Source organism: Phyllobates terribilis, unplaced genomic scaffold (genome assembly GCF_046119375.1).
Source record: "Phyllobates terribilis strain yellow unplaced genomic scaffold, ASM4611937v1 Scaffold_84__1_contigs__length_6523798, whole genome shotgun sequence".
Classification (NCBI taxonomy): Eukaryota; Metazoa; Chordata; class Amphibia; order Anura; family Dendrobatidae; genus Phyllobates; species Phyllobates terribilis.
Genome location: NW_027362844.1, coordinates 5,471,493 through 5,498,458, shown reverse-complemented (window position 1 = coordinate 5,498,458; position 26,966 = coordinate 5,471,493).

The following is a 26,966-nucleotide window of genomic DNA, read 5'->3' as shown; positions in this document are numbered from 1 at the left end:
GACACCACCGGCCTCACAGAAATAGACTTTTTCAAAGTCTTTTTCTCTGAGGATTTTATAAACCTCATGGTGGGCCAAACTAATTTGTATGCTCATCAATTTTTGGAACAAAACCCCTCTTCATCATTTTCTAACTGGTCTCCTGTAGACGCAGAAGAAATGATGAAGTTTTGGGGCCTGGTCCTTCATATGGGGATCCTGAAAAAAAACAGAGGTTCGGCAATACTGGAGTGTTGACGTTTTGTATAACACTCCAGTGTTCCGAATGGTCATGACCCAGACACGTTTTGAGGCCATCCGCAAGTTCTTGCATTACCAAGATAATGCAATGTGTCCTGCATGCGATGACCCAAACTTTGATCGTCTTTTCAAAGTTCGGCCGGTCATCGAGCACTTCAACAAGTTTGGTGAAGTGCACGTGCCCCAAAGGGACATCTGCGTGGATGAGTCCTTAATTTCTTTTAAGGGGCGGCTTGAATTCCGGCAGTACCTGCCCAGTAAAAGGTCCAGGTACGGGATCAAGCTGTATAAACTTTGGGGGAGTACCTCAGGGTACACTCACAAGTTTAGAGTTTATGAAGGGAAGGACTCCTGGATTGAACCCCCTGAATGCCCCCCTGTTCTGGGAGTGAGTGGGAAAATTGTGTGGAACTTGGTGCACCCACTGCTGGATAAAGGTTATCACCTGTACGTGGATAACTTTTATACAAGTAACCCGCTCTTCAAGTCCCTCTCTGCGCGACATACCGCAGCTTGCGGTACTGTCCGCAAAAATCAGAAAGGCCTCCCAAAGGCGCTAATTGGGCAGCTGCTCAGAAGGGGTGAGAGCAGAGCCCAATGTAGCGACCACCTGTTGGTGGTCAAGTACAAGGACAAGAGGGATGTCCTTCTCTTGACCACCATACATGGTGATGGCAGCACCCTCAGCACTGTAAGAGGCTCCACTACACAGGTCGCCAAACCAGACTGTGTAGTGGGGTACAACAAGTACATGAGGGGAGTTGATCTCTCCGATCAAGTCCTCCAGCCGTACAGTGCTTTGAGAAAGGCCAAGATATGGTATAAGAAGCCGGCCGTGCACATTGTTCAGATGGCAATGCACAACGCTTTCCTTCTGTCAAAATGTGCAGACCAGACTTCTACGTCGTACCTTCACTTCCAGGAGACAGTTATCAAGGCCCTGATATTTGGCAGTGGTGGTGGAGCGGGCCCCTCTACTTCTAGAACTGAAGGACCTAGAATTGTACCTGGCCAGCATTTCCTGGGGCAGATCCCTCACAGCGGAAAAAAAGGTAAGTCACAAAAGAAGTGCCAAGTGTGTTACCGAAGGGGAATACGCAAGGACACCATTTACCAATGTGACACCTGCCCCGACAAACCTGGCCTCTGCATGAAAGACTGCTTCAAAAGGTACCATACTTCCATGGACTATTGAATTAATTTCTGATGTATGACAATCTGACAAACACTACACAGCTGACGTAATGTTCGTCAGGTTGTCATACTTCAGTTGTGTAGTGTTTGTCAGGTTGTCCTACACAACTGGCGTATAACACTACATTATAAAATTGACAAATCAGGTATCTTCCAAAAAGGGGGCACTTGTTGGGCATTTCCACTGTTTAGGCACATCAGGGGCTCTGAGAACGTGACATGACGCCCGCAGACCATTCCATCAAAGTCTGCATTCCAAAGCGTTACTCCTTCCCTTCCGAGCCCTGACATGCGCCCAAACAGTAGTTTTTCTCCAATACATGGGGTATCAGCGTACTCAGAAGAAATTGCACAACAACTTTTGGGATCCAATCTCTCCTAGTACCCTTGTGAAAATAAAAATATTGCGGCTAAAAGAGCATTTTTGTGGGAAAAAAAATATTTTTTTTCACGGCTCTACGTCATAAACCTTTGCCAAACACTTGGGGGTTCAAAGTGCTCACCACACATCTAGATAAGTTCCCTGAGGGGTCTAGTTTCCAAAATGGGGTCACTTGTGGGGGAGATCCAATGTTTAGGCACACAGGGGCTCTCCAAACGCGACATGGTGTCCACTAACAAGTTGAAACCATGTCGCGTTTGGAGAGCCCCTGTGTGCCTAAACATTGGAGTTCCCCCACAAGTGACCCCAGGTGCTTCACAAATTAATCCGTAAAAATAAAAAAGTGTTTTTTTTTCCACTTTTTCATTTTTACGAATCAATTTGTGAAGTACCTGGGGATTCCAAGTGCTCACTATGCATCTAGATAGGTGCCTTGTGGGGTCTAGTTTCCAAAATGGGTTCACTTATGGGGGAGCCCCAATGTTTAGGCACACAGGGGCTCTCCAAATGCGACATGGCGTCCACTAATTATTCAAGCAAATATTCCAATCAAAAAGTCAAATGGCGCTCCTTCCCTTCCAAGCCCTGCCGTGCGCCCAAACAGTGTTTTTTCCCCACATATGGGGTATCTGCGTGCCCAGGGAAAATTGCACAACAAATTTTGGGGTCCATTTTTTCTTCTTACCCCTGCAAAAATAAAAAAAATTGGGTCTAAACTAACATTTTTGTGAAAAAAGTTAAATGTTCATTTTTTTCTTCCACATTCCAAAAATTCCTGTGAAGCACTTGAAGGGTTAATAAAGTTCTTGAATGTGGTATTGAGCACCTTGAGGGGTGCAGTTTTTAGAATGGTGTCACTTTTGGGTATTTTCTGTCATAAAGACCTCTCAAAGTGACTTCAAATGTGATGTGGTCCCTAAAAAAATGGTTTTGTAAATTTTGTTGGAAAAATGAGAAATCACTGGTCAACTTTTAACCCTTATAGCTACCTAACAAAAAAAAAATTTGGTTCCAAAATTGTGCTGATGTAAAGTAGACATGTGGGAAATGTTACTTATTAACTATTTTGTGTGACACATCTCTCTGATTTAAGGGCATAAAAATTAAAATTTTGAAAATTGCAAAATTTTCAAAATTTTTGCCAAATTTCCATTTTTTTCACAAATAAACGCAAGTGATATCGAAGAAATTTTACTACAATCATGAAGTACAATATGTCACGAAAAAAGAGTCTCAGAATCAGGGGGATCCATTTAAGTTTTCCAGAGTAATTACCTCATAAAATGACAGTGGTCAGAATTGTAAAAATTGGCCTGGTCATTAACGTGGAAATCACCCTCGGGGGTAAAGGGGTTAAGAAAGAGTTTGTGGTCCAGACAAACGCTTCAGAGCTTGGTCTAGGAGCTGTACTCTCTCAAGAGATAAATGGATAAATGGGGAAGAACATCCCATTCTCTATCTGAGCCGGAAGCTGTCCTCCTGCGAGAAAAACTACGCAATAGTAGAAAAGGAGTGTTTAGCCATAAAGTGGGCCGTAGATACATTAAGATACTACCTACTAGGCCGGAAGTTTAAGTTGGTGTCAGACCATGCCCTGTTGAGATGGTTGAGGGAAAAGAGGGGTAACAATGCCAGGGTAACTAGATGGCTCCTAGCTCTTCAGGACTTCAACTTTCACGTAGAGCATAGGCCTGGGAAGTTACATGGGAACGCTGATGCCCTTTCCCGTTTTAGGTCAATTAGGATTACCATAATTTTTAATATTTGCCAAATGCCAGAATAAGGAGAGAGAGAATGTATTAAGGCATTTAAAAAAACGGGAAAGGTTTATTCTGATTTCATGTCAGATATTGAGAAAAACATGCATATGTGTCTTTTTATATACTGTATGTAAACTTCTGGTTTCAACTGTACATCTTGAGCCTCTTCCTTGTATAATGTGCTCTATTCTGCGCCCTTTCCTGGTATAATGTTCCCCATCCTGAGCACCTTCCTGGTATAATACACTACATCATGAGCACCTCCTGGTATAATGCACTCCATCCTGGGCATCTTCCTGGAATAATGTACCCAATTCTCAGCACATTCCTGGTATAATGTACCCCATTCTGAGCACATTCCTGGTATAATGTCCCCCATCATGAGCACATTCCTGGTATAATGTCCCCCATCCTGAGCCCTTTCCTGGTATAATGTTCCCCATCCTGGGACCCTTCCTGGTATAATGCACTCCATCCTGGGACCCTTCCTGGTATAAGCACCCATCAGCCCACGGGTGCTTTTAATTAGTGTTGGTTTCTACCTGCCCACTTAAATTTGTAGGTTTCTCTCCTAAGAGAGGCATGTTTGCCCATTTATATTGTAGGCTTATAGCCCAAGAGAGGCATGTTTAAGAGGTTAGTTACCCATCATGTGGAGGCTACCTTGTCGTGGTTGATGGGCATACATGAATTGGCCAATTTGTGCGCTAAGAGCCTTCATTTTTTGTAAGTACATTTTATTTAGCAATAATGCAGTTTAGCTCTTATGTTCTCAGTGTCAGCATATGTATTGTCCCTTGCAGTGTGTTGCTGTGCTTTCTTATTGTACCCTTCCTGGTATAATGCCCCCCATCCTGTGCCCCTTCCATTAATAATGTTTCCTGTTCTTCTCCAATACATTTAAAAATAAATAAATTATTCTTCTTCCCTTCCTCCACTTCCACAACTCGCAGCGTATTCTTCTATAGCACTTGAAGGAACTGGCATCTAACTTCGTCTTGCTGGCATGGTGCATTACGTCACGGTCATGTGCCGCCTGTGACTGGCACACCAACGTCAACAGCCGGCCTCTGATTGGCTGGCAGGGTGTATTGCGGTGCAGGGACACAGATGGTCTCTGCGTCTCAATACATTTCAGCTGAATGTGTGTCCTTGCATGCACCTCTAACTGAAATAGGTGCTGGTGGCGGCCGACCCCCCTCCTGCACGGGCCCGGTCGCACCCTCTGTGACCGATGTCGTTCCGCTCCTGGAAGGGATATGCTGATGTTTACTATTGGATTCTATCATGTATGTGAGAATAAAAGGCTTCTTGAGATTGATGACACTGCCATATCTAGCAGCCAAGACTTCTCAATAATAGCGGACAATTGAGGCTGCTGGGATCTAGATCAATCACACAACGACACGTGTACAATGCAATAGTGTTTTTATTAGCAAAATCATAAGAATCATTAACCTGAATTACATCGTGATTTACCAATAAAGAAGGTCAGCTCCTGATTTTACATAATGGAACATAATAGCCAAATTGTAAAATCCAGGATCTGGAGCATTTATTCAAGATTAATAGATTATTATTAAGTAAGTAAAATTGTGAAGGCTCCGGCTTATTTACAGATAATAATGGACTTTGAAGTGAAAAAACAAGATATATATGATGTTTAAGTCCTGGAATTCGGAGATGTCCACATGTGTAATGGAGACCTCCACCATCCAGGTGCCTAAACTGTAAACAGGAAAATTATGTGCAAATTAATCAATATGGCAAAAGTCTGAAATATTCTATCTGCTGACAAGAGCGGTTTATCTCCAGTTTACCCAATACAGAGAAAATGCCGCCAGTGATCAGTAATGGCGCCATCATCCCATTCTCTCACACATTTACACTGCTGCACTGCCATCTAGTGATGAAAAAAAAAGTACTATACCAACACAGTTTATTGTCACTATTGGTGGGATCATATTATTAACACGGCTCATTATAGACTGCAGGTTATTTACAAGTTAATGAACGTTACAGAATATAATAACTAAACTATTGTACATGGCTTTATCAGTGAAGAAGGGTCCTTGTACATACCTCACAAATAAGAAAGAGAGCGAGTGTATAGTGCTGGGACCCTAATCTCACCTGCTCGTTTATATGTGCTCACACAGAAATATTCTCCTAATGAAGCCATGCTGGTTCAGTATGCCTTCAATTTTGAATAAATCCCCAACAGTGTCACCAGCAAAGCACCCCCACACCATCACACCTCCTCCTCCATGCTTCACGGTGGGAACCAGGCATGTAGAGTCCATCCGTTCACCTTTTCTGCGTCGCATAAAGACACGGTGGTTGGAACCAAAGATCTCAAATTTAGACTCATCAGACCAAAGCACAGATTTCCACTGGTCTAATGTCCATTCCTTGTGTTCTTTAGCCCAAACAAGTCTCTTCTGCTTGTTGCCTGTCCTTAGCAGTGGTTTCCTAGCAGCTATTTTACCATGAAGGCCTGCTGCACAAAGTCTCCTCTTAATAGTTGTTGTAGAGATGTGTCTGCTGCTAGAACTCTGTGTGGCATTGATCTAGTCTCTAATCTGAGCTGCTGTTAACCTGCAATTTCTGTGGCTGGTGACTCGGATAAACTTATCCTCAGAAGCAGAGGTGACTCTTGGTCTTCCTTTCCTGGGGCGATCCTCATGTGAGCCAGTTTCTTTGTAGCACTTGATGGTTTTTGCAACTGCACTTGGGGACACTTTCAAAGTTTTCCCAATTTTTCAAACTGACTGACCTTCATTTCTTAAAGTAATGATGGCCACTCGTTTTTCTTTACTTAGCTGCTTTTTTCTTGCCATAATACAAATTCTAACAGTCTATTCAGTAGGACTATCAGCTGTGTATCCACCAGACTTCTGCACAACACAACTGATGGTCCCAACCCCAACTACCTCTTGAAGCTCATCAAGAGAATGCCAAGAGTGTGCAAAGCAGTCATCAAATCAAAAGGTGGTTACTATGAAAAACCTATAATATAAGACATAATTTCAGTTGTTTCCCACTTTTTTGTTAAGTATATAATTCCATGTGTTAATTCATAGTTTTGATGCCTTCAGTGTGAATGTACAATTTTCATAGTCATGAAAATACAGAAAAATCTTTAAATGAGAAGGTGTGTCCAAACTTTTGGTCTGTACTGTATATACATCAGCAGCCGCGTATATATATATATATATATATATATATATATATATATATATATATACGTGGCTGCTGATGTTCTCGGCTGTCCCCATCAGTCCCATAGACACTGAATGGAGTGTGGCAGTGAGCATGCCTGGCAACGGCTCCATACTATTTCCTCCATAAGAGAGGATAGGGATCCCCACTCTAGTGATTGGTGGGGTTCCCAGTAACTACCATCACCGATCCTGCAGATCCTTTCTCCTGTCAATAGGTTTTTTATGTTTTACATGGTCCAATAGAGAGATCAGAGGTGCGATATAGTGAACTAACACATGCAAAGCCTAAATTATATAAAATGTGAAACCACCAGACTGTTACTGTAGCCAAACATCTTCTAACCTTCCTTACAATTCCTAAAATTGTTGACCAATGTTTTTCTTTAAAGGGGTTCTCCAACCATAGACACTTATGACATATATACTTCAAAAACTCTTACCAACACTTATCAACCATTTGCAGTCCAAAAAGCCCCTCAGTGGCCAAGAAAGTAAGGAGAAAGTTTGGCCAGTTTTAAGGGCCTGTCTCCAATAGGTGGATGTCCCCAGGTAAATATCATTACTGGCAGATAAACCCTTTTACCACTTTGAAAACCTAACACTCAGAGCAGCGATTCATCCGCAAAACAATTTTATATTATGACGCGCCCCCTGGGCCAGTGCTGTAGGGGATACCCGGAGCCGGATCTCGATGGGGGTAGTAGTCCTTGTGGCGGTGACCCGGTCCGTGCCCAGGGTGTCAAACTAAGTGGCAGTCTATGGCAACAGATGTTAACTTGATTGTCGACTACGCCACCCGTTGAGTGCGGCTTTGAAGCCGCCGCTGCAGAGCAGTCCACTGAGGCCGGTGGTATATGTGCAGCAGTGATGGTATAACCCCCAACGGGAGGGGTATGGCCTCAGGGCAGAAGGTGTAGATGATGGGGGTTGTGAAGATGCAGAAGGGAAGACTCAGAGTCAGGAGATGCAGTTCAGGGCTTTTACTTACTGGTGTTCTTTTGGTCACTCTGGCCTTGAGTGACCACCCGAGCCGTGCTGCGTCCACCAGGTCCTGGACTCGGCCAACCCCCAGGCAATTCTGGAGCGTGGTCCTGAGCTCCTTTCTGACTCTCCCTTCCTCTGGCCATTCCCACCAGGGATCCACTTTTGGCCGGCTCCCTCGGGTCTCTTGGTGGTCAAGCCTCCTCTGGGCTCCCTGACCCTATGCTCGGTGTGCCTTTCTAGTGGATTTGGTGAGGGTCGTGGCAGATCCTGCCCACAACCTCCGGTTCCTGGTTAAGGTTCGTTTTGGCCTCTGCCAGCTTGGGTTCCGGTACCCTTGTGCGCCAACCCTTCACCCTTCTGTCCTTATTCTGGGATCTTGGGGTTCCTTCTTGTTTCCTCTCTGGGTCCTTCTCACTCCTCTCTCTCTCTCTGCAGGCTCTGCTCTGGAGCTGGGCCCAGCCGGAGCCACAGCTCCCTGTCAGCCCTCCTTGCTGAGCTCCTCTGCTCTGCTCCTCAGGCTAAAGACTCACTGACTGACTGACCCTGTTCTAAGATGGTGCCCACCTTATATACTCCCTCTATGTGTGAGCTCAGGTGACCAGCACCCAATGAGCTCCTATCTTTACCCAGACTACTCCCCCTATCTGCCCCTACACTACTGGGATGTTCCACCCCCCTCCCACTCCAGCCAGGGACAGACGCTGTCGTACCTGCACATATACTGGTGGGAGTACCGTCGTTCTGTCCCCCGGAAATGGGATGTATGTAGTGCATGCAGCCTACTAGCTCAGTTCCACACTCCATCCTTACCCGGGAGTGGAATACCACACCTCTGGCTTGAGGTGTAATACCCCTGTAGCAGCCGAATCCTCAGGGTGCTACATTCCCCCCTGGTAAATCACAGCACGTCCTCGGGCTGTAAAAGAATAAAAACATCCACAAACATACAAATTTTCTTTCAAAAACATCATAAACATATAAAACATTATATATATATCATCAGCATAAAACTTTTCATATAAAACTTTTCATATAAAACTTTTCATATTAAACATTCTTGTTCCTCCGGCCACGGTGCAACTTGTGACCGGGTAAAGTGCAACAGTCTCTTGTAGTAAAAACAACAGTTTCCTATAAAACCGGTAGGGGGCGCCTTAGAAAGCGCAACTATATACAAGGGAAGGTATGGCCGCTCTCAGTCCTCGGCCAGTGGGATTAGGGATGGCTGCTCACAGTCCTCAGCCTGTGGGGAGATGGGACACACTGGAACAGTTCACTGGTCCCAACGGGGACTATAATGGTAACAGTTATTGTACCTTCACGGGTAACTATTTACAGTGCTCCTACTGTACTTTAGTAGCGACGTCCTCCAGCTCCTTCCTCCGTGTATTCTTCAGACCCGTCCGGGTCCTCTTGCTCCTCCTGACACCTCAGCTCTTTCTCTGTCAGTCGGTGCACATGAAGGGCATAGGGTCCTTTGGCACATTGGTGCCGGGTGAAGGTGACCTCATCACCCAGGTAAAGATCACGACCTCTGTGTCCCTCCGGTAGGTGGGACTCGACATCTCTTCTGGTCACGAAGACGTCGCCGGGGGTGTGATGATCTCGAATGAAGCCCCAACCGTGCTGCAACTGGAATTTAATTACAGTCCCGGTGGCACGGGGACCGTGGGCTGCACGGGGGTTCCTCCTGGTCCGGCTCTTCTGTTCTGCACTTTTTATTTGCAGCCGCTGCTCGCGGACCCGCCTCTCTCTTCTTTCTCGGTCAAAGGCTTCCAACTGCTGGCGGCAGCACTCTGCACGCTCCGCTGCAGCCGCCCGGGTTTCTTGAGTGAACCCGATGAGGTCTCCTCCTGCGGGGTCCCACTCAAACTGCGCCTCCTCTAACGAGAGCGGGGTCATCTTGACGGGCGCCGGAGCCGGGATCAGGGGCTCATCCAGAGGTCTTTCTTTCCGGAGTCGGGGATGGTGGAACTCCGGTGGCCACACAAAGGGCTGCCCATCCGGGCATGTGTGCTGGGCAAATAGGTTTTCACCCAGGTGTGGCGCTGTGGACGTTGAGGGCGCTGTTTTGGTGGCGGCGCCCGGGTTCACCAGGCCTTGCGACCAGGCTTGGGGCACCCTGAATGTAAAATGCACCGTGAAGACGGCGGCGCCCGGGGTTACTTGGCCCAGCGACCAGGCCGGTGGCTCAGTGGAGGTAGAGGGCGCTGTTGGTACTGCGGCACCCGGGGGTACTCGGCCTTGCGACCAGGCCGGTGGCGTCTCCTGCTTGGCCGCGCTCAGGGTTGAGGCGCGTGACGTCACAGGGGGCGTGGTCGCGGCTCCTGCTTGGGGCCTAGTCTGGAGCGGTAGCGGTGCGGCAACGGGCACGATCAGTGGGACTTCGGGCTCTGCGACGGGGAGCGGGGGTAGGCTTACGGTGGCTGGGCTTGGGGTAGTGACGTCCCCTTTACTTGCCTCCGTCTCTTCAGCTCCCTCTGCGGCGTCGTCTCCGGCCTCCGTCCCTTCTGCATCCTCTTCAGGGGCAGGCGTGCTCCTCGTTGCAGGTGGTGTGCTCCGCTGGCGGGGTCCAGCCTGCTGGGCCATCTCTCTGCTCCATGCGGCCAGTACGTCCCGCTGCACTCGGGCCATCCTCTGAGCCAAGCCCTCCAGTGCGGTCCGTGCATGCTCCCGATCTCTGGGGAGCTGCGCCAGGATCTCCACCAGGCCTTCTGGGGTTGTCGCTTGCAACAGGCTCCTGACCACTGGGTCGGTGCTGCCTGCCTCTCCCTCCATCTCCGGGTACGGCTCCTCCAGACTCCTCCAGGCTGCTCCCATCTTCTCTCTTTTGTTTTGTATCCGCCCATACTGAGGGCGGTCCTGGGGTAACTTGGTGATTGTCAGTTCCAGGGGCAGTCCCCTCACGCTGATGGACATCTCTAACATCACAGTCTCTGCTGGTGGGGGCGGTTTCCGCTTTTGGCGCCATTCCTTGACCTGGCCCACGATGGGAGGTGGCCTCTTGCCACCCTCCGGCACGCCCATAATGGCGTCCGCTCTGCCAGGGCGGGAAATCTTCTGAAATGGCAGGAATCGTCTCCCAGTGGCGGGAAACTTCGTGGATGGCGGGAATCTTCACCGATGGCGGGAAGAAGGCTGAAGATGGCGCCGGATGGCGGGAATCTTCACCGATGGCGGGAAAACTTCACGGATGGTAAGTTTTAAAAGTCTCTTTTTCAGGCACGCAGTACCCGGTGGTTGCGGGCACGAAATCCTGCCGACTACGCCAAAAGTTGACGCGCCCCCTGGGCCAGTGCTGTAGGGGATACCCAGAGCCGGATCTCGATGGGGGTAGTAGTCCTTGTGGCGGTGACCCGGTCCGTGCCCAGGGTGTCAAACTAAGTGGCAGTCTATGGCAACAGATGTTAACTTGATTGTCGACTACGCCACCCGTTGAGTGCGGCTTTGAAGCCGCCGCTGCAGAGCAGTCCACTGAGGCCGGTGGTATATGTGCAGCAGTGATGGTATAACCCCCAATGGGAGGGGTATGGCCTCAGGGCAGAAGGTGTAGATGATGGGGGTTGTGAAGATGCAGAAGGGAAGACTCAGAGTCAGGAGATGCAGTTCAGGGCTTTTACTTACTGGTGTTCTTTTGGTCACTCTGGCCTTGAGTGACCACCCGAGCCGTGCTGTGTCCACCAGGTCCTGGACTCGGCCAACCCCCAGGCAATTCTGGAGCGTGGTCCTGAGCTCCTTTCTGACTCTCCCTTCCTCTGGCCATTCCCACCAGGGATCCAGTTTTGGCCGGCTCCCTCGGGTCTCTTGGTGGTCAAGCCTCCTCTGGGCTCCCTGACCCTATGCTCGGTGTGCCTTTCTAGTGGATTTGGTGAGGGTCGTGGCAGATTCTGCCCACAACCTCCGGTTCCTGGTTAAGGTTCGTTTTGGCCTCTGCCAGCTTGGGTTCCGGTACCCTTGTGCGCCAACCCTTCACCCTTCTGTCCTTATTCTGGGATCTTGGGGTTCCTTCTTGTTTCCTCTCTGGGTCCTTCTCACTCCTCTCTCTCTCTCTGCAGGCTCTGCTCTGGAGCTGGGCCCAGCCGGAGCCACAGCTCCCTGTCAGCCCTCCTGGCTGAGCTCCTCTGCTCTGCTCCTCAGGCTAAAGACTCACTGACTGACTGACCCTGTTCTAAGATGGTGCCCACCTTATATACTCCCTCTATGTGTGAGCTCAGGTGACCAGCACCCAATGAGCTCCTATCTTTACCCAGACTACTCCCCCTATCTGCCCCTACACTACTGGGATGTTCCACCCCCCTCCCACTCCAGCCAGGGACAGACGCTGTCGTACCTGCACATATACTGGTGGGAGTACCGTCGTTCTGTCCCCCGGAAATGGGATGTATGTAGTGCATGCAGCCTACTAGCTCAGTTCCACACTCCATCCTTACCCGGGAGTGGAATACCACACCTCTGGCTTGAGGTGTAATACCCCTGTAGCAGCCGAATCCTCAGGGTGCTACAATTACATCCATTTATAATCTACATAATAAATTGAGCAACTTTGTTACTAGATAGAATTGCTTGTCTTGCACTGGCCCTGAGTTATACCTTATTCTCTTCCACATCTACATTGATCATTCTTAATTTTACTGCATAGCCTGCTTGTTCAGTGTCTGGACAGCAATTATGCTCTTTACTTTATTTGTATTCTTGGCATCATACAGTCATCTGATGTGTTAGAAGGGGCATCATTAAGTCAGTTATTAGTGGAAATAAAATTCAATGCTGGATCCCTGCGGATCCATTGCCATATGGCACCCCTGGATCCCATTGACGCAAGCCGCTGAGTGGTCTTCGAGGTCTGCATTGTTTGGATGGTAAGGAATAGCGCTGCATGCTGCACCTTTTTTGCCATGAAAAGCAAATGAATGCATAATGGACCTCCCATGAACACAGCTGGCCATGGGAGGAAGCAAAAGAGTATACAGACAGGACAGCACAGGATGGCAGCTGATTCTGTGAGGTAAAACATTTCCCTGCCTGTTTAAAAACTTGTTTTACCTCATATAAAGAATCGGCTGTGATCCCCTGCTGTAATGTCTGTATACTCTTTTGCATCCTCCCCGTCCAGGAGATGTGGTATGTTCAGACCATGTTCCTGTATGGTCAGACATTACACAGTACACAGCAGGGGCATATTTCTAAGATTATCTCAGCACAGGAACATTTTATTTAAACACATCCAATTGTGGAACTTATTATTATTCCAAGATCTATTGATTAAAATGAATTTTGTTTGTGGGAAAATGCCTTTAAATAATTGAAAGAGGGTTACAATTGCTCCTTTGAAACTTGATGCAGGTAATCTTATATGAGAGTAATGGCGTATTCACACATCTGTGTGTCATAGATCGTGATGCACAAGCTGTTTGCGAGTCTCCTGCCCCGATCTTTGACAGCCTCATATACGTCTATTAGGCCACATTGGCAGAAATGGAAGCTGGCACGTTTAGGTGGGCTGCACTGTGGGAATGAAGAGCCTTGGGATTCCCAAACGTTTTTTATTAATATCAATGCGTTTCTGCAATGGACCAGGGCCTTTCTCAAGGTATAAAAAAACAAGCTCTTGGCCCACCTAAATGTGCCAGCTTCCATTTTTGCCATTCCACCTCTTGAAGAACCTTTCCTCCAGCCACAGGGCAGCAGCAGCTTTCTACACCATTATAGCTGTGGTGACTGCACACAACACCTCTAGGTGAGCGCTGCCATCAATTATCCCGACCCCTTATCAGACGCTATTGCCCTATTTTGTGTGCGCTCCTGTCCTTCTCCACAGCGTCTCTATTAGGCCACCTTCACACGTTCAGTAAGTTTCATCAGTGACGTGTTTCTATTATACTTTTCCTCTAATTGTTCCACTCCTGGTTTTGGCTTCCTAATACTGAGGTAAAATACTGACCAAATTACTGAATGTATGAACATGGCCTTAAGCTCTTAAGTTCGGGTCAAGAGGCCAGCAACTAATCTTTGAATCACTTTGTGCTCAGACCATGACACGCCTTAATGTGTAGAGTCACTTTCATCTTACAACTAAATAAAAACTACGTATTGTTTTAAGGGGGCATGCTACCACTTATCAATTAGGAGAAGGCATCAATATAAGTCAGTAGTATCAGATTGATAGGTGTCCAAATCCTAACACCACCAATCAGCTGTTACCAGCTCCAGCATGGAATCAATGGGGTGGCAGAGTGTTGGAACTCTACCAATCTGATCTTGGTGGTCCATCCTAAGTATAAGTGATCAATATCATAACAGTGAACACCTCTTTTAACTTTTTTTTGCAAATACTTGCTTCTCTCATCCTGAAATGCAGCATGTTTTTGGATCAAATCACATGTGGCATTTTTGTTGCATACATTTTTTTGACTAAAATTCAATTCTTACATTTAAAGGGGTTGTCTTATCCTAAAGAGGACCTGTCACCAAATTTTTCATGTTTTTTTTTCTATTTTATCTTTCATTTGCGGAGATATTAGCAATGAAAGTATTTGGCGCCTAATGAGTTAAAAAAATTAAGTCCAAGTAGATGTTATCAGAGTTTTCACTGGGGGTGCAAAATTCTTCTCCCTGCATGATGCTGACCAATTATAAGCAGACGACAGCACTGAAAAGAAAGATGATCACATCCCCACCATAGCTTAGAGCAAATTTCTCAGTGTCTAAGATGTAAGGATACAGACCTGGTCTCCTGGGCTAACCTCCTGCATGATTAGAGCACACAACTAACTAATACCTTTCAGTTAAGGTCTCTGTGGGTGAAGGGGCAGCACAAGAGAGTTTAGTTGTGCAACATTACAAACCTTTCTAACAGCTTTCCTCCTCTTATGGTACTCTCACCTGTACTGCGCCTATCCCAAACTGCCTGTCCAGAAATGAGAGCACAGCATCAGTATCACACTTAGATCCGTTGTGCTCAACTTGTACTCATTCTGCAGTGAGATTAGAGCAGACTGTCATTACATTTCACCATAGAAGTAACCCAGAACACACTGCTCCTGTGTGAGGTGTAATAACAGGCTAATATCACTGCAGAGAGAATACAAGTTGCTTGAGCACAGAAGACATAAGTGTGATACTGGCACACTCCATAATCAGGAGAGTCAATAAAAGGGTTTGTAATGTGACACAGAGAAACTCAGCTGTGCGGCTCCTTCCTTGTCTTAGAGCTGTTATCTCTGCTTTCTAATCATGCAGAAGGTTAGACCAGGAGATCAGGACTCTCCATCATTATACATCTTAGGCTAGGTTCCCACGATGAGCTTTTGGTGAGTTTTTGATGTTGCAGAATTTCTGCACCCATTAAGATAGGTTACTTGCATTATTTCTAAAATATGCAGCGAAAAAACTCACTAAAAACTCATTGTGAGAACGTAGCTTTATACCCTAAGAAACCCGCTTTGAGCTATGGTGGGGGCGTGTTCTTCTTTTCTTTGAGTGTTGCTGCTTGCTTATGATTGGTCAGCATCATACAGGGGAAATCTGCAGCATATTTAAGGATTTCTCACAAGCCTCATTCGGGTAAATGCAAAAAGGTAAATAAAATTACCAAAATCTCCACAACAAAAGTGTAGCTCTACCTACAGCGTATTCACACCCAGACTATAAGATTATGGCCGGTCTCTGGGTGGGTGTTTTTTTACACAGTAGTCAGAACCTACAACATTGTGGTGCCGTGCATTACATGGGCTATACTAAGGGAGCGCCTGTCAGCATAGAGCGAATACGTCCATATACCGACCAGCAGAAAGTGTAAGAGAAGAACTATAGAAGGATGGACCATAGTGGAGCATTCCGGACTGGAGCAACATAAGGAGCCAGAAGGCTTCCCCCCGGTATTCCATGCTATGTGCTCCTTATAAAGAGACATCTCTCCATAGACCCCTCTGTGAAGACCACCCCCTTATCCAGATGATACATTCTCACTTCCACCATATATAATGCAGACTGGCCTTTTTTTTTTTTCAGAAAATCACCAATTTTGGGTCGTCAGCTGTAAAAGAAGAAATGCTTTACACCAGTGCTGGGAACCTATGGCAGCATGCAGAGGGGGCAGCAGAGCCCTCCTGGTGGGCACCATGGCCGCAGCACTAGCGCTACTGGATCGGGCCGGCGGGGAGAACTCTGAGCCGCCGAGTGCCGGCACCAGCTCCGCTACTGCAGCTAGATGTGCGATCTCTCTCGGACGGAAACACATCGAGCTGAAGTGTATTGCAGCGCACGAACTAGCCAGGCCCGTGCGCTGCAATACACGCTGCCGGCCAATCAGAGGCCAGCGGCTTCCGGCCAATCAGAGGCCAGCATGACGTCGGCCGGTCAATCAGAGGCCAGCGGCTTCCGGTCAATCAGAGGCCAGCATGACGTCGGCCGGTCAATCAGAGACCAGCGTCTGTCGGCCAATCAGAGGACAGCATGACGTCGGCCGGTCAATCAGAGGCAAGCGGCTTCCGGTCAATCAGAGGCCAGCATGACGTCAGCCGGTCAATCAGAGACCAGCGTCTGTCGGCCAATCAGAGGACAGCATGACGGCGGCCGGTCAATCAGAGGCAAGCGGCTTCCGGTCAATCAGAGGCCAGCATGACGTCGGCCGGCCAACAGAGGCCAGCGGCTTCCGGTCAATCAGGGGCCAGCATGAATTCGGCCGGACAATCAGAGGCTAGCAGCTTCCGGACAATCAGAAGAGGCTGCCGGCCAATCAGAGGCCAGCATGACGTCGGCTGGCCAATCAGAGGCCAGCGGCCGCTTGCCTCTGATTGGCCGGCAGCGTGTACTGCAGCGCGCACGGGCCTGGCTAGTACGTGCGCAGCAATACACTTCAGCTAGATGTGCCGACTACAGGAGAGGACGCTGCGCGGGAGAAGAAGGAAGGTGAGGAGGAGGGTTTATTATGTGGTTTTTTTTTTTAATATGCGATGCACAGTGACTGGGGGGGAGGAGAGGGAGCATGTATACCAGGATTGAGGGGAGGGCCAGCATATATACCAGGATTGAGGGGAGGGCCAGCATATATACCAGGATTGAGGGGAGGGCCAGCATATATACCAGGATTGAGGGGAGGGCCAGCATATATACCAGGATTGAGGGGAGGGCCAGCATATATACCAGGATTGAGGGGAGGGCCAGCATATATACCAGGATTGAGGGGAAGGCCAGCATGTATACCAGGATTGAGGGGAAGGCCAGCATATATACCAGGATTGAGGGGAGGGCCAGCATATATACCAGGATTGAGGGGAGGGCCAGCATATATACCAGGATTGAGGGGAGGGCCAGCATTTATACCAGGATTGAGGGGAAGGCCAGCATATATACCAGGATTGAGGGGAGGGCCAGCATGTATACCAGGATTGAGGGGATGGCCAGCATATATACCAGGATTGAGGGGAGGACCAGCATATATACCAGGATTGAGGGGAGGGCCAGCATATATACCAGGGTTGAGGGGAGGGCCAGCATTTATACCAGGATTGAGGGGAGGGCCAGCATATATACCAGAATTGAGGGGAGGGCCAGCATATATACCAGGATTAAGGGGAGGGCCAGCATATATACCAGGATTAAGGGGAGGGCCAGCATATATACCAGGATTGAGGGGGGGAGCATATATACCAGGATTGAGGGGAGGGCCAGCATATCTACCAGGATTGAGGGGAATGCCAGCATATCTACCAGGATTGAGGGGAGGGCCAGCATATATACCAGGATTGAGGGGAGGGCCAGCATATATTCCAGGATTGAGGGGAGGGCCAGCATATATACCAGGATTGAGGGGAGGGCCAGCATATATACCAGGATTGAGGGGAGGGCCAGCATATATACCAGGATTGAGGGGAGGGCCAGCATATATACCAGGATTGAGGGGAGGGCCAGCATATATACCAGGATTGAGGGGAAGGACAGCATGTATACCAGGATTGAGGGGAGGGCCAGCATATATACCAGGATTGAGGGGAGGGCCAGCATATATACCAGGATTGAGGGGGGGCAGCATATATACCAGGATTGAGGGGAGGGCCAGCATATATACCAGGATTGAGGGGAGGGCCAGCATATATACCAGGATTGAGGGGAGGGCCAGCATATATACCAGGATTGAGGGGAGGGCCAGCATATATACCAGGATTGAGGGGAAGGCCAGCCTGTATACCAGGATTGAGGGGAAGGCCAGCATATATACCAGGATTGAGGGGAGGACCAGCATATATACCAGGATTGAGGGGAGGGCCAGCATTTATACCAGGATTGAGGGGAGGGCCAGCATATATACCAGGACTGAGGGGAGGGCCAGCATATATACCAGGATTAAGGGGAGGGCCAGCATATATACCAGGATTGAGGGGGGGAGCATATATACCAGGATTGAGGGGAGGGCCAGCATATATACCAGGATTGAGGGGAGGGCCAGCATATATATCAGGATTGAGGGGAGGGCCAGCATATATACCAGGAGTGAGGGGAGGGCCAGCATATATACCAGGATTGAGGGGAGGGCCAGCATATATACCAGGATTGAGGGGAGGGCCAGCATATATACCAGGATTGAGGGGAGGGCCAGCATATATACCAGGATTGAGGGGAGGGCCAGCATATATACCAGGATTGAGGGGAGGGCCAGCATATATACCAGGATTGAGGGGAGGGCCAGCATATATACCAGGATTGAGGGGAGGGCCAGCATATATACCAGGATTGAGGGGAGGGCCAGCATATATACCAGGATTGAAGGGAGGGCCAGCATATATACCAGGATTGGGGGGAGGGCCAGCATATATACCAGGATTGAGGGGAGGGCCAGCATATATACCAGGATTGAGGGGAGGTCCAGCATTTATACCAGGATTGAGGGGAGGGCCAGCATATATACCAGGATTGAGGGGAGGGCCAGCATATATATCAGGATTGAGGGGGGGAGCATATATACCAGGATTGAGGGGAGGGCCAGCATATCTACCAGGATTGAGGGGAGGGCCAGCATATATACCAGGATTGAGGGGAGGGCCAGCATATATACCAGGATTGAGGGGAGGGCCAGCATATATACCAGGATTGAGGGGAGGGCCAGCATATATACCAGGATTGAGGGGAGGGCCAGCATATATACCAGGATTGAGGGGAGGGCCAGCATATATACCAGGATTGAGGGGAGGGCCAGCATATATACCAGGATTGAAGGGAGGGCCAGCATATATACCAGGATTGGGGGGAGGGCCAGCATATATACCAGGATTGAGGGGAGGGCCAGCATATATACCAGGATTGAGGGGAGGGCCAGTATTTATACCAGGATTGAGGGGAGGGCCAGCATATATACCAGGATTGAGGGGAGGGCCAGCATATATATCAGGATTGAGGGGGGGAGCATATATACCAGGATTGAGGGGAGGGCCAGCATATCTACCAGGATTGAGGGGAGGGCCAGCATATATACCAGGATTGAGGGGAGGGCCAGCATATATACCAGGAGTGAGGGGAGGGCCAGCATATATACCAGGATTGAGGGGAAGGCCAGCATATATACCAGGATTGAGGGGAGGGCCAGCATATATACCAGGATTGAGGGGAGGGCCAGCATATGTACCAGGATTGAGGGGAGGGCCAGCATATATACCAGGATTGAGAGGAGGGCCAGCATATATACCAAGATTGATGGGAGGGCCAGCATATATACCAGGATTGAGGGGAGGGCCAGCATATGTACCAGGATTGAGGGGAGGGCCAGCATATATACCAGGATTGAGAGGAGGGCCAGCATATATACCAAGATTGATGGGAGGGCCAGCATATATACCAGGATTGAGGGGAGGGCCAGCATATATGCCAGGATTGAGGGGAGGGCCAGCATATATACCAGGATTGAGGGGAGGTCCAGCATATATACCAGTATTGAGGGGAGGGCCAGCATATATAGCAGGATTGAGGGGAAGGCCAGCATATATGCCAGGATTGAGGGGAGGGCCAGCATATATACCAGGATTGAGGGGAGGGCCAGCATATATACCAGTATTGAGTGGAGGACCAGCATATATACCAGGATTGAGGGGAGGACCAGCATATATACCAGGATTGAGGGGAGGGCCAGCATATATACCAGGATTGAGGGGGGGCCAGCATATATACCAGGATTGAGGGGAGGGCCAGCACATATACCAGGATTGAGGGGAGGGCCAGCATATATACCAGGATTGAGGGAAGGGCCAGCACATATACCAGGATTGAGGGGAGGGCCAGCATATATACCAGGATGGGGGTGAGCACATTCTTTATTTCTGCAGTCTCTTACCCCTGCTCCTCTTTGTGGCTGCTCTATGCTGCCCTCGTCTGCTCTTTGTATCAGTTGTTTGTATCAGTAAAACCTCAATATTTAGGATAAATTGCCGTGTTGGCACTTGGCGATAAATAAGTGGGTTTTGGATTGCAGTTTGGGCACTCGGTCTCTAAAAGATTTGCCATCACTGCTTTAAACCAATCAATGTGCAAATATCAACATTTTTGAGAAAATACAATACATTTGATCAGATGTCAAAAAATTTTCCAGAAAAAAAAAAATTGTGATCAGAAATCATAAAGAAAAATTAACTCTTTAATACCATTTTTACCAAAAATACATTGTAAAAAAAGAAGTGTAATTTTCTACAGTACAATATTTATTTCTATTTTTCTCAAAAGAATTTTCATTTTAGGCCCCCCAACAATTGAAAATCAATGTAAAAAGTGTATTTTAATACAATAAAAAAAATCAGGGTAATTGTTCAGTTGTATTGCCAGTTTTACAGCACGACCCGTAGCGATTTACGATCCCACAGGCCGATGAGCTACAATCTTCCTGAGAAAGGATTCATCAATGTATCAGATGCTTTCTTGCATGTTTCTACATGGAGCAATACACATATGTTCCATGTCCCTTCCTCTAAGAAACCTTCAATGAACCCTGATAGGATCTACAGAGAATAGACAAGACGTCCTTTACAGTGTTACACACTTACTCGATACTCAGTCTAATTTCATCATTCATTTTACTTTCTGCTTATAAATGCATTCATTAAAATAATGAATATCTGCATTGAGGACAGTAGAAGAACTAGTTTGTGTTTGTTCATCAAGATGCATTATCTTGGTTTCGTCTTGGCACTGTAACTGTTGGTAGGTAGGCAGAGTACTGGAGAGGTTGCTCCCGTCGTTCAGAGAGTTGCTCCGGTGCGGTGTTCTGTTGGTAGACTGACCGCTTTGTTGGTTTGCTATCAGGTGGTGAATCATATCGGTTATGAGATTGAGTTTATGATCCATTTGAGTTACCTACAAATGTATAAAAAAAAAATTCAAACAAAGAGAATAGCATAGATACAGACCACACTCCATACACATTTCACACTACCCGTGAGCGCTGCCTGATATTGTAGCTTATCCCTAACCAAATCAATGGGGCACTGAGTTGCAATACCAGACACACCCCATGGACTAGAGAGGCACAGTTTTGGGGAGAAATAAAGTAGATAGATCCTTTAATGCAATATTGGTTAGCCATTTAGACATTGTTGTTTTATTTGAAAACTATAGTTGGTGCGATTCGTTTCGCAGCACTTGGTCCATCGGCCACGTCAGTAATCTTTGGATGCTGGACAGGAGCCTCAAGACCTGCCTTCTACCTTCCAAGATTCCCTGCTTCTCTTCTGATTAGCTGCATCTTTATGGTTACAGCATGATGCATATGTGACATTGCATCAGGCCGGCTAATCAGTAGAACAGCTGTGGATGTCGGGATGTAGGAGGTGGTTCTCAGGGCTCCGATGCAGCGGTCACAGATTATGGATGTGGCTGATGGACTGGGTCCTGCGAATTGACTCGCACCAACTCTATTGGAAACCTTTGTCAGATTGAACTGCTTAACTCAGAAAGAGCTTTCTGTCCACATCCATCAAAGTAGTAGCCAACAGTTAAAGGGGTTTTCTACTACTCGGACATCTCCTTCTCCATAAATAAATTTTTGCCCTCAGTAAAATAATAACACCTATACTCCCCTCCAGTGTTCCAGCCGTGTCGGCATTGGCTCTCCTTGGGATCACGTGACATTGTTATGTCAAGTGATCCCTGCTGCCAATCAGCGCTGGCTTCACTCTTCCTGCCTCTGACGCGCCCCCTGGGCCAGTGCTGTAGGGGATACCCGGAGCCGGATCTCGATGGGGGTAGTAGTCCTTGTGGCGGTGACCCGGTCCGTGCCCAGGGTGTCAAACTAAGTGGCAGTCTATGGCAACAGATGTTAACTTGATTGTCGACTACGCCACCCGTTGAGTGCGGCTTTGAAGCCGCCGCTGCAGAGCAGTCCACTGAGGCCGGTGGTATATGTGCAGCAGTGATGGTATAACCCCCAACGGGAGGGGTATGGCCTCAGGGCAGAAGGTGTAGATGATGGGGGTTGTGAAGATGCAGAAGGGAAGACTCAGAGTCAGGAGATGCAGTTCAGGGCTTTTACTTACTGGTGTTCTTTTGGTCACTCTGGCCTTGAGTGACCACCCGAGCCGTGCTGCGTCCACCAGGTCCTGGACTCGGCCAACCCCCAGGCAATTCTGGAGCGTGGTCCTGAGCTCCTTTCTGACTCTCCCTTCCTCTGGCCGTTCCCACCAGGGATCCACTTTTGGCCGGCTCCCTCGGGTCTCTTGGTGGTCAAGCCTCCTCTGGGCTCCCTGACCCTATGCTCGGTGTGCCTTTCTAGTGGATTTGGTGAAGGTCGTGGCAGATCCTGCCCACAACCTCCGGTTCCTGGTTAAAGTTCGTTTTGGCCTCTGCCAGCTTGGGTTCCGGTACCCTTGTGCGCCAACCCTTCACCCTTCTGTCCTTATTCTGGGATCTTGGGGTTCCTTCTTGTTTCCTCTCTGGGTCCTTCTCACTCCTCTCTCTCTCTCTCAGCAGGCTCTGTTCTGGAGCTGGGCCCAGCCGGAGCCACAGCTCCCTGTCAGCCCTCCTGGCTGAGCTCCTCTGCTCTGCTCCTCAGGCTAAACTCTCACTGACTGACTGACCCTGTTCTAAGATGGTGCCCACCTTATATACTCCCTCTATGTGTGAGCTCAGGTGACCAGCACCCAATGAGCTCCTATCTTTACCCAGACTACTCCCCCTATCTGCCCCTACACTACTGGGATGTTCCACCCCCCTTCCACTCCAGCCAGGGACAGACGCAGTCGTCCCTGCACATATACTGGTGGGAGTACCGTCGTTCTGTCCCCCGGAAATGGGATGTATGTAGTGCATGCAGCCTACTAGCTCAGTTCCACACTCCATCCTTACCCGGGAGTGGAATACCACACCTCTGGCTTGAGGTGTAATACCCCTGTAGCAGCCGAGTCCTCAGGGTGCTACACCTCCAGTTATAGCACATACCTGTACATCCGGAGGAAGTAAGAGCAGCAACAGCTCTCACTTCCTCTGGATGTATGCAAGTTGGCTAATGGTGGGGAGAGTAAAGTCAGCGCTGATTGCCCCTAGGAATCATGAGATATAATGTCATGCTGTCAAGTAAGGTGTGGGAAAGACTAAGTGCAACACAAAGGGAAAAGGGAAAGGGAACCCAGACTAGGGAAAGTGGGGAGTGGAGAACTCCTAGGCTGATCTAGTGTCACCCTGTCTCCAATAATGTCCCTTTATTGGTTCTTCACCAATCGCCGCACGCGTATCTCCGCCTGTCTTTCCCTGCCATTAGGCTCAGGCTAGGGAACAGAAAGGATGAGCACTAGTTGATCCCCACTGAACACTAAAGACAACAAGGGGGGACAAACAAGGGAAAATCGCTTAGCTTTAGTCGACTCCAGACAAATGCGCACACGTTCTCTAGCACAGGAGAGGAAGAAGTACTGCTCTTGCTCGCTCAAGCCTTCACAAGGGGTAATGAATATCGCCGGCACCTCCCTCTGGCTCACAACAGGTATTTATACATCCAGGCCAGGGTGTTAATTAGCCAGAAGGAAGCTAGCCGCTGGGTCGTAGAGATACATATTCTAAGAAGTTGTCTGTAAGGCCAAATGAAGAGATCTCCTGCAACCAACTGCAGGATGACTGTCTGTCACTTCTGACACACCCATAACACACGCAATCCCCAGGAGAGCCAGTGCAGACACCGCTGGAATAGTGCTGGCACTGGAGGTGAGTATAGGTGTTATTATTTTACTGGGGGACACACATATGGATTGAGAAAGTGTTGTCTGAGTAATGGAAAACCCTTTTAAGCCTCCATACACAATAGACTAAGCTAATAGTCCAAGGGGACATCCAGACTCTTCCCTGACAGATGAGGTCAGAGGAGGTAAAATTCAAACTGCCTGACCCTTAATGCCTGACCCTTTTGTTATTCAGGTGATAAGCTGCTGCCAGAGCCGTTTGGCAGTGATTTTCACAGTTCTCCACTTTGAAAACACATGAACATTTAACCAAGCCAAACCTTCTCGTGTATGAGAGTTGGGAGAGGTAGTGGACGGCCGAACCAGCAATCAACTTTCAGTTATTGTGTATGGCCACCTTAACTTGTTGTTTCCCAAATTTTTTGTGTTAAGTATATAATTCCACCTGTGTTAATTCATAGTTTTGATGCCTTCAGTGTGAATGTACAATTTTCATAGTCATGAAAATACAGAAAAATCTTTAAATGAGAAGGTGTGTCCAAACTTTTGGTCTGTACTGTATGTATATATATATATATATATATATATATATATTATTTAGAATCATTTATTTTTATTTCAGACATGTAGTTCATACACATTCTAAAATATGTAGATCTATATTCTTTCTATTTGAACAAAGGAAATGTTTGATGCCTAAAAGGAGTTTTAATAAGTGATCTCTTGAGCTGCTCAGGATGGATAAGAGCATCTCGTCAAAAGCCTAAAGGGAGAAGGCAGGGAGCAGCTAACTGATGTATAGAAATGAATGGGCTGGACAGAGATAACGGTATGTTAGGAGTTAACTTTTCTCCTGGAATGTGACTACTGCACACTCTCTACCAAGGTCTACTAGTGGCTGAACTCCATGGAAATGAGCTTTACACTATGTAAGATAAAAGTTCTCATTGCAGGAGAATGACAGCAGATAGAAAAAGCAAGTCAGTGGCAAACTTGCGTATTTTCATGCTGTTTAACTAATTAAAGCAACTTAGTAATTTGAGAATACCTGTTTATTGACAAAGGTGTTATGAGACTTAATGAGGTTGTCTGGTTTAGAAACCACTTGCACATACTTGGGGCACTATACAGGTTAATAGTGGGGATTCTCCGTTGTAAACCTGAACCCATTTTATGCAGACTAGAGAGCAGTTACATGGAGTCATTCCCACTTTGAAGGTCCCAGTACTTCATTCATTACATAGTCAGCTTATTGATTTCACTGGATACTGTGCAGTACCTCCTGTTTCCTTTGGTGGCAGTGCAGGAGAATTAAATGCTTGTTGCCAGATTTTTCAACAAATGGCTTATCGCTGAGATTGCCAGCAACAGATCATCCTTTAGTCAGCATATTGGGGCCCTTCTAACAAAAATACATTAACTAATGCAGACATTCCCTTTAAGTACAAAGCATATGCCAGTATACTATCTGCAAAGTAAAAAATAAATACATTCTTAAGTGCTTAATCCCATTTAACTTCGCTTGGAATTTTTGTTCCAGTTTTCCAGTATATTGTAGGGTAAAAAAAAACAGCCCTCATACAGCTATGTCACACGAAAGGGGAGAAAGAAGGAGAGGAACAAAGAAAAAGCACAAAAACTAAAACTGTCCATGGTGAGAAGGGATTACATAAAATTTACTTTAAATGTCATTTTTTTTAGCTTTTCACTTTTTAACATCACAATCAAAAAAACCAATCCTGAAGTCTTACAATTTTCACACTGGCCACTAGTCCTAAGAATAGACTCATTGTGAAGGAAGGGTGAGGAGGTGAGCTGTGACTATCATTTAATGTGAATGGTGGCTACTTTATCAGCTTTATATAGAGGTGTCATCTTTCATTGTCATTTTCAGTCATGATAATAAAACTGCTGAAAATTCTTCTGCATACAACAGGAAATATGAAACTAATTTTGGCCAGGGTGATAATTGCAGGATCTGTGGGTGTGTTTTTTAGTTTAGATGGTTACTATAGTGGAAAAAAAGTAAAAAAAAAATAATACATTTCATGTAAAAAGGTAATTTAAACAATTGGTTATTGTTTGATAACACATTCTCTTTAACTGCTCTTCTCTAATAAGATGGCAATATTGCACCGCTGCAAAAATAGGAAGAAGTAGTTTGTCAATTTTAAAGCAGCTTCTTGGAAACGAATGACTTAGTCATTGATATAACATCCTGACAAAATGACTGTTCACTGTCTGTTTCTGAGAAATTAATTCAAAGGTCACAACCGATATGGCTGCACTTCCTATTATCACTTTTGGAAAGACAGTGGATAATGATTATTTCTATTATATATGATCTACGGTATATTCTGATTTTCTAAAAGTGAGATAAGTGACAAGTCTATTGGAAGTAGCAATCCTAAAAGTCAATATCGACCCTTTAACGAGCCTTGTCACATGACTTGGGATAAAAGCCAAACCAGAATCTCAATTTGCAGCCACGGTGTTTCAGGGTATTGCTCCTCGTCAGTACAAAGCATGAGATCCGATTTGACTGTATGAGAGGCTTCTCACTGGGATCTAAAGGGTCATTTTTCTCCTTGTGGAGATTGACATGCCTGGCATGCCAGTGTATATATAGATACTCGGCACTCAAATATTCAGAATGATAATGCAATTCTTTATTTCATAAAGAAATCCCAAAATTCAATGTAACGTTTCAGCCTCATGCAAAAGGCCTTTTTCAAACACTGAGACATAAATGACACAGATAAAGAAATCAATATTACAAAATTAACACACCACAATAGAATTTTTTATTTTAATTTTTTTATTATAAGAAAATAACATCCTGTTGTATTGTTGAAATCACTGAGATTTATTTAAATATAAAGACATTATTATATAATGTCAAATTAATGTGGGAATTCACTTACTTCATTCAAAATAAATGACAATATGACCAATTAAATTTCAATATCTCATATACAGTTGAAACCAGAAGTTTCCATACACTATATAAAAAGACACACAGTATATGCATGTT